This window comes from Ostrinia furnacalis, unplaced genomic scaffold (assembly GCF_004193835.3).
Source record: "Ostrinia furnacalis isolate ACB-3 unplaced genomic scaffold, ASM419383v2 OfSCF0415, whole genome shotgun sequence".
Lineage (NCBI taxonomy): Eukaryota > Metazoa > Arthropoda > Insecta > Lepidoptera > Crambidae > Ostrinia > Ostrinia furnacalis.
This window is the reverse complement of record NW_021130654.1, coordinates 166546-175679: the sequence shown is the minus strand read 5'-3', so window position 1 is coordinate 175679 and position 9134 is coordinate 166546. Positions and strand designations below refer to the sequence as shown.

General features: G+C 35.5%; 1 non-coding gene across 1 annotated transcript; it reads right to left on the bottom strand.

Moving 5' to 3' along the window:
- Nucleotides 1-3311: 3311 nt before the first annotated feature.
- Nucleotides 3312-3383, bottom strand: TRNAE-CUC (transfer RNA glutamic acid (anticodon CUC)). The gene has a single exon. It is a non-coding gene; the product is annotated as a tRNA-Glu (tRNA).
- Between the last annotated feature and the right edge of the window lie 5751 nt (nt 3384-9134).

Genomic DNA, 9134 nt, shown 5'->3' with positions numbered 1-9134 from the left:
AGTTAGACGCTTGAAATTTGGCATGCAGGTACCTTAGTAAACTTAAAGCTTAGTTACAACAGGATATTGCAAAATTCCCACGGGAACGGGAGTTAGCGGGAAAAAACATTTGTATGAAAAAATCTAAACCGCGTAAGATAGACTCTTGAAATTTGGCATGCAGGTACCTTAGTAAACTTAAAGCTTAGTTACAACAGGATATTGCAAAATTCTCACGGGAACGGGAGTTAGCGGGAAAAAACATTTGTATGAAAATATCTGAACCGCGTAAGATAGATGAAGGGGGGGTAAAACGAGATCCACGCGCACGAAGTCCGCGCACGAAGTCGCGGGCGGCCGCTAGTTTTTGAAATAAATGTCAACAGCAGCGCGGTACGTCACCGAATGACAACATGCGATAGGGCTGCCCAAGTGCCCACCTGCAGACCCTATTTTCATTACATCTGCCTACTTAGAATTTTTATCTAGTTTTGTGATTGTAATTTTTATTTTATTTTGACAAACAAAATAACTTACTGAATGAAATAGGATAAAATGCATGTTGTTTTGTGATTAGTAGATTTAATAAAAAAATATATTTGTGTTAAGATTTAGTAATAAATCTTATAAATTTGCGACCGTAAAATGTATACGCCTCGACTGAGGCGTACAAAATTCTTGATTATTATACAGGGTGTTAGGTAAATGGGTTAAGCCGACACTAGCCCATGTTAACATGTGCATAAATGGTATACTTAGTGAAGTCAGAAAATTGATATCATCATTTTAATAATTTTAATTTTCATACAAATCTGATTTTATAAATTTTATTTTGTAAGTATGAAAATTAAAAAAATTAAAATGATATCACTGACTTCACCATACAATTTATATGCATAATATGTTAACATAGGCTAGTGTCAGCTTATAAACCTATTTACCTAACACCCTGTATAAATAGGTAGTTGTAATTATTTTTATAAAAAAAAGAGTGCTTACTGTTTCAAAAACAACACATCGTCCGTTTATTACCGTGGCACATTCGCGACACCCCCGACTTTTGCATGTCGAGCGCATACCGAGATTTGAATTTCGAAGGAAAGCTCGCGTTTCGTCCGTTTATATGAAGTTACAATACTGTATGATAGTATTACCGTGTTAAAACTATTAAAACTATTATTAGAACATAAAAACAATAAAAAAATCAATAATTGTGCTGTATGTTTTATAAGTATGGGTTATGTATTTACTAATTATGTTAAATCTATTTCAATCACAATTCAATTCAACAAATTCAAGCATTTCTTTCCCAAAAAAGGTGTTGTTACGACAAAATCCTAACAAACTGCAGTTGGACAAATTGATGTACAAGAATTTGTCTTGCTTTTGCACATAGAAATTGCAAACGTCTAACTTTTATTATCATAATTAAACTTTAAATAGCGACTCTACCAAAACTTTCAATTTCTTCCGANTCTTCCAATCCTGCCGTTTATAGATTAAGGGTGAGTTGCATCACCTAACTTTGACCGCAACTTTGACGATAACCGGTGTATTTTGTATGGAGTTTGACAGATTTTTGACGTTTGTCAAAGTTAAAGTAAGATGGTGCAACCCAGCCTAAGTAAAAGCACTTTCACCCGCGGCCTATTCAGAGATTTGGTTTTTACAGCCAGGCCGACTCCCGATCGCGCCATCATCCCTCAGCACCGGCAATAAAACAATTAGAACGCGTCTCTATTTAACTTCGCGGGACAAAGAGTAAGCAATAGGTAAGGCAGAAGGTCGCGTCCTAATACTTTCAGGTAATTTCCAGGTAAGTGCCTGCAATATTTTATTGTTTGTAATAATTGTGATGGTTATGACAAAGTGTAAGTGTGTAAATAAGTAGTGCAGGTCTACTCTGTATTGTATTAATTTCAGTTTTTCAGGTCTAAATATTTATTCATTTTATACGACAGGTACAGAGCTATAACTTCTGACCAGTACAGAGTCAGAAGTTTTTTTAACAAAAACAAAAGGCAGCCAGTCCAACCAATTACATTTTAAAAACACTATAGACATGATAAAAAATACTCTTCTGGCACAAAAGTAATTGCCAAATTATTTAAATCTAGAAATTGCACTGTGACGGCTACACTTTGAATCAAATGCATGCATTTTCTCCTCTTTCTTACTCGTGTAGACTCTAGAGAACTGTGAACAACTGGCACGATTAAGTGCCTACCGCTCCCTCTGCATTGGCGCTCTCCCGCACGCTTGTTGCTGTTTGCCGCTCCCGGCGCATATTAATGGCGTCCTTATTTTAAATCCGGGAGGATGTAGGGCGGTTAACTCGAGTCCCGGATAAATTACTTAGCCTACGGATAACCCGCGTTCCGCTTGTCAAGGGACGGTAACGAACTTGACGGCGCTTAGCTTTAGTATCTTAAACGATTCGCGTGGCCCCTTTGCGGTTTTCTTAATCTTTGGTAATTTGGTTAAGTGTATGGGCGATTTTTTTTTCGTAATGACTCTTCATTTTATTCGCTACTTGTCAGTGATGTCTTTTGTTTTGTGAGATATTTATGGTTCTTGCAATTACATTGTAATGTTTTATTATTTTTTTTTTTCAGATGTATTGGACAGGCTGACTCAAGATCAAAGAAATGGACGTTCACAGGCGGACCAAAAAGGTGCTAATCTTAACTATTTAGATTACACTTTAAACACATAAATAAGTAATCTCACTTTATTAAACAATTTCTATAATCTCAGGGCGTAATCTAGCTCTAGATAGCTGTTATCGCGTGCTGACACCCGTGAGCCGGGTATCAACCGCGAGAACCCTAATAGTCGGTTAGGTAACGCTGGGTTATGGTCTTCCTAATAACAACGAAACCCTAAAGCTGAGTTGCACCACCTAACTTTAACCGTAACTATAACGATAACCGGTGTTTTTTGTATGGAGTGTGACAGATGTTTGACGTTTGTTAAAATTAAAGTAAGATGGTGCAACCCAGCTTAAACTGTCATCTGCTTTCATTTGTTTTACATATTACAAGTAATTAACGTTATATGTACTAAGTAACATATTAAAAACAATCATCCTATGTAACGAATTTCTTCATAAATAAATTTCGTTGCGGATGACAATTAATAAATGCTTCATGGGATCATTTTTATAATTTTAGCCATTTAAATCTGGGTTGTCAGCAAACAAATATGCAAATAACTTAAAACTTTGGTGGACTTCAACACGCCCGGAATTTAAAAAACTCGCTACTCATTAACATAATTTTGTGAAAGTAAATTTTTATCTCAAAAATCTGTATGGTAAAAAAAAAATATTTTTCCGATACCGGGAATCGAACCCGAGCCTCCTGGGTGAGAGCCAGGTATCCTAGCCACTAGACCATATCGGATGTTGCGAGTATTGGCGAAAATAACGTTATAGAAATAAAAGCAATTTACTCTACATTTTAGTCGTTGGCTCCTTGCCAATGTAAACGGTTGATAGAAAATGTTCACATTTCACAATAATGAAACCAAACATTTGCCCACAATAAATAACAGGTTTTATACACAGAGTGGACTATTGAGTCAGAACAGTGACATTGCACTTTCTCTGATTCATATCTAGATTTTTTGTGCAGAACAAGGCAGGGATTTGACTGCCTGACCTGATGTTAAGTGAGATGCAGACTAGGATGGTATATTTGCCCTGGTCCAACTTTGCGACCTTTTTTAGTGATCTTTAATTCGTATGGTTAATTTTTTGTCATTCTGGTAAAATCTAGATTCGACAGAAAATACCAACTCTATTATTTTGAATTAATTTAATGAACCGGAATGTACCTAACAACTCAGTTTATTTTCATTGTAATTGTATGAGCCTTACCGTATTTCAGTGCGGACATTATGTTTGGCGACCTAATCAAACAGCGGAGCGCGTGCGCTTTTCAATTCATTAACGTGATTTATGTTACTTCATTTGTTTCGAATAATTATTGTTCGTTTACTTTTGAATTTGTACGTTAAATGACGTACAAAAGACAATGCCGGAAATTGGCGTCTTTTTTTTTCGCGCGGCCATCGACCAAACCTTGTTTTTTGATTACAAAATAGTGTAATAAACCAAACTTACTACGAAATGTATACCTCTAAACTCAGTCTGAACTGAGTTACGAGCATCAGAAGTTTGATGATTTTCATACTAGATTTGCTTTTTGTGCGCAAGTTTTGTAAGAAATTGCAACAAAATATTGCGCTATTTTTTTATTGCGCTGATTCTGCTCCACATTGATGTCTGGAGCCTTTAATGGATGATATTGTTTGTTTACACATACAATCTTACTATTTTGTTGCAATTTCTTACAAAACTTTGCGCGCAAAAAGCAAATCTAGTATCAAAAAATCATCAAACTTCTGATGCTCGTAACTCAGTTCAGACTGAGTTTAGAGGTATACATGTCATAATAAGGTTGGTTTATTACACTATTTTGTAATCAAAAAACAAAGTTTGGTCGATGGCTGCGCGAAAAAAAAAAGACGCCACCTTCCATACAAAATCTGGCATTGCCATTTAAAAGTAAAAGAACAAAATTAACGAAACGAGACTTCAAAGTATTATTGGTATTATTTTGAAAAGTTAATAGCTCAAGGAGTATAATTCTGTACGCATTTTTAAGTAAGTTTTTCATGTATATCCTTATCTTTCTTTTTTTTTTCAACTTAATACCTACTTATCTCATTTTTAATAAAGTTTACAACTTCAAGCTTTATTGCTTTTACCTATGAGACATTCGATTTATTTGAACCGAAAAATTATATGATTTCTCATATATTCCTGTGTAACGAAGCAATGAAACACTAAAATATCTGTACAAATTCTAAAAGTACCTAAATCCTTAGTAATATTTCTTTGGTCGTTCCTTGACCGTCTTAGACTTGAGAAACCCATAGTTTTATCATCTGCTAATAAAGTATAACCGGTACAGAGTCGGTCGGTACATTGCCGCATTGCCGCCTCAGCGGGGCCCAATGTCCCGGAAAGATAGCCGCCACTGGCCACCAGCCACGGCCGTTAGCTGATACGGTTATGGCATGTGGATGTAAGATTTTGTAACTGACTTTTTCTATATGGTAGACGGAAATCTTTGAAAATATTGAGTAATTTAATCGACATTTTAGCCGTTCATGAGTCAGTGATAATTTGTTTTATTTAATGTGAGTGAATCTAACGCCACTCTTTGAGATCACAAGATATTTTTAACCGACTTCAAAAAAGGAGGAGGTTATTGTGGTACAGATCAGCATTGTTATTATGCAACCGTGAAATAACTAAGAATAGATCTTGCTAACTACATATACCTACTTAGTCAGGTAAGTATTTGTGAGCTTGCATGAGATTGAAAAAATTGGAATTATAAAGAAAAGTAATTTCTAATTTCTGAAGGTTTGGTATTCTGACTACTTTTCAAGGATAAAAAACGTTATTTAAAAACAAACCTATTCCATCACAATATTATTAAAATTTAAATAACCAAAATAACTGAAAGCACTAACGCCTTACTCGGTTACAGTTAAAGATTAAAGCTATCTGATGGAATTCTTGTCTTGTGTTTAATATTGTTGAGACAAACAAGACTGCAGCGCGGGTACTGTTCCATGAACGGCTGCAGATCTTGCATCCAGCGAATACTGCTTATATTTTACTTTGAATATGGCAATAATTCTCAGCTGCATTGTTTGAGCGAGTCTATATTTTAAGAGGATAATATGTGACTGGAATAATCCTTGGAGATAACGTCAGCTTACTTTATTTCTTGTGTCTCACTTTAGCCTTAATTGGCAATATATTTAATTTGTTTACTGTTATTTTTATTAGACTTAAATTGCTTATGGGTTTTCTATCGCGTGGGTCGAAACCCAAAGGTAATCTGCTGTAGGCGTCTGACATGGCTCTAATAGACCAATTACTTAAAACAACCCACTCAATGATGGAATCATTACTTTAATATGCATATTAATTTACATAATATCAAAAGAAAAGCTTCTTATCAAATAATACATTTGATTAAATTCTGCTGTCTGAACTCTGACTGATAAGCCATCGAACTGATCGAGTGAAATTACGACTCACTCATAAATTTTATCACCATTGCAGGGTCATTTTACAGCTAACCGGAGCAAAACAGAAAAATTACTTCGAACACACCTTAAAAACAATCGCTAAAATCATATAAATATAGTAGGAAGTCAAATAAAATCAAATCTGCTACTTTTTGACTTACAAAAAATACGTGTCTTAGCGGTGAAACACGCACGGTTGAGTCTCAAATTAATTTGCGCAAAGGCCCGTCACAAATTAATTAATTTAATGAAAGCAAAGTTCGCTACTTACGAAGCGAAATCAACCCCCCGCCGCCCCCGCAACTCCTAATATGTAAATGTCCTACCGGTCTGTTGGACCGCTAAGAAAAAACCAGCAATAAGAGAAAGCTTTTAAAACATGTTAATTTTATTCCTATCGAGCAAATCTGCTCGTTAATGAATTGGATGAAGAAACGGAAAAATTGTTTTAATTTATGATAATTTTCAAGTTAGTGAAAATTAGATTTGGTTTGGAGATATTTCATTCAAGTCATTAATTTTGTTTAAGTAGGTATTTCTAACGTAACGTATCTGCCTGCATGCTTTCCTTTTAGGGTCTCTTAATCAACGCTAAAAAAGTCACGAATCTTTTAACTTACCTACTACCAAACAGCATAATCCCACTGAAGCACACTTTTAAATAAATCAGATCAGAACCCACCGGAGCATCCAAGCAGGCGACTGAAAGTTTAAAACAAATGCAAGTCCTGGCCAGAGGTCCCGCGCTAATAGTAAATAGAATGAGCGGCCATTACTCACGCTAAGCCGAGCGTCAACCCCGCCAACCTCGCGTTACGGCAGCGCCACGGCATCGGGTAAGTAAAAAATACGCTAAAAACTTAATTTAAACGGTAATTTAAAGTGCAATGGAAGTATTTTCAAATTAGGATTTAAATAGACCTATTCTGCTACTTCAAAAAGTTGATACAAAAACACGGATACGAACATACATCACATTTTCAATGGGAGGCGTGAAAACAAAACTGAAAGTGTTATTCCTTAGTTGATAATTTAGTAACTTACTGAGATTATTTATTATCAGAGAAATCAGTATTTTGCTTCAGCTCTACTTTCATCACAAGCTGTACCGCATTGCAATGGTAGGCATAGTCATAAACTATGATTGTTTCCAACTAACTTCCACTACGTCTAAAAGACCACCAGTGTGTTTGAAGGTTGAGTAATAAATATGCAAACTTTAGGAGCATTTCTAGACAAATCCGTATCAATAAGGGATGGGTGGTGGAGTCACAAATTTGGCACAGGTGCGTTTAATACGGAATTTAGGCAAAATATATTAGCCATCGGGAGCGTCACGTCTACCTGCAAAGTGGATTAAATCTGCGGAACCTGCCGACGTTTTTCATTTTTTTCTGATAATTTAGTTTGGGTTTAATAAGTTACACCAATATCTTTCGATGAAGACGTAGAGTCAGCACTGAATTTGGAAAATATTTGATACAAAATTAAATGACCATAGAAATATTTTAAACTTTACCGAATTTGCTAACTTGAAGGGTTTTATCAAACCAGGTTTATGTACCTACCATAAGATATCGAGTTTCGGCCCCTCTGTTTATGAAAATCGAAATACTACTACTGCTTGTAAACTACGAAAGTTAGTGTAAAAGAACACTGATTGGAAATTAGGAAAATTAAAAAACGAAAATTTGAACCAATACCATAAGCAGGCAACTTTGTTAAGGAAGCTAAATCACGCAAAGGCAGGTTCATTCAAATCTCTCAACTCAAAAGCCAAGTGTCAAAACTACCATCTGCCGTAATATCAGGACAAATCGTTTCAAAAATTTCAATTTGCAACGAAACGAGAGATCGAGTCGGAGCTGCGAGTTATTCATCAGGCGACACAGTCACACTTAGAGAAACTATTTAATTATATGACCCTTTCCAGTTTCCGCCCAGTGAATCTTTTGAGTCAGACTTAAAATAGGGGGTATTTTGTTGGCGCCGGCGAACGAATTGGATTGTTGCTGCAGGGAGCATCGCTGAATCGCTCTACAATATTACAACGTGGCCTTCAAATCCCATCCCAACTAATATTATAAATGCGAAAGTAACTCTGTCTGTCTGTCTGTCTGTCTGTCTGTTACGCTTTCCCGCTTAAACCACGCAACCGATTTTGATGAAATTTGGCATAGAGATAGTTTGAGTCCCGGGAAAGAACATAGGATAGTTTTTATCCCGGTTTTTGAAACAGGGACGCGCGCGATAAAGTTTTTCTGTGACAGACAAAATTCCAAGCGGGCGAAGCCGCGGGCGGAAAGCTAGTGAAATAATAATGGAGAAAAGTTTAATCGTGAAACCTTATTTCTTTTCACTGCTGATACAATTAATGATAGCAGACTTTAATCATTCCTAAGAAACAATATTTTAAAATATAATTTATGTATTTTCTGATTCCCAGAAATGTTCTAGTAGGATTACACGCCTAAAACTTCAATAACACCTAATACTTTATTATCTAATAAAGATGTATTTATTTATCAAATTCAAAAACAGACAAATAGCATAACATAGATAAGACGAGCAATTATACATTTTTCGTTTTACCGAGATATTTTTTACATTAAACCCAATTCATTTTTANTCACTTAGACTTCGTGTGGTTTCATAATCGCAACCTCGAGCGACATTTATAACCAGCTATGTGGAGTTGCTGCAGAGCAAGTAGGTACACTTCCGACGTAAACTATTCTATTTATTTACTAACTACCTTTGTATTTGGACTAGCTGTTCAGTTTTGGAAGAGTTTAAATTATGCAAGGCATTCTAATTAAATAAAATAGGATTAATTTAACGAGCAGAATGTGTTCACAACATTTGGAACAATAAATACACTTTCTCGAATTCGATATGATTAAAATCTCTGGAAACTGCCAAGGCCAACTTTTTTTTGCTACTCAAAGTTCAACATAAGTATTTTCCTCGTAAAGTTGCAAGTTATGTATGAGTTATTATTAAAATTATAGTAATAAAACCTGAGCACAAATTAAAAGTCG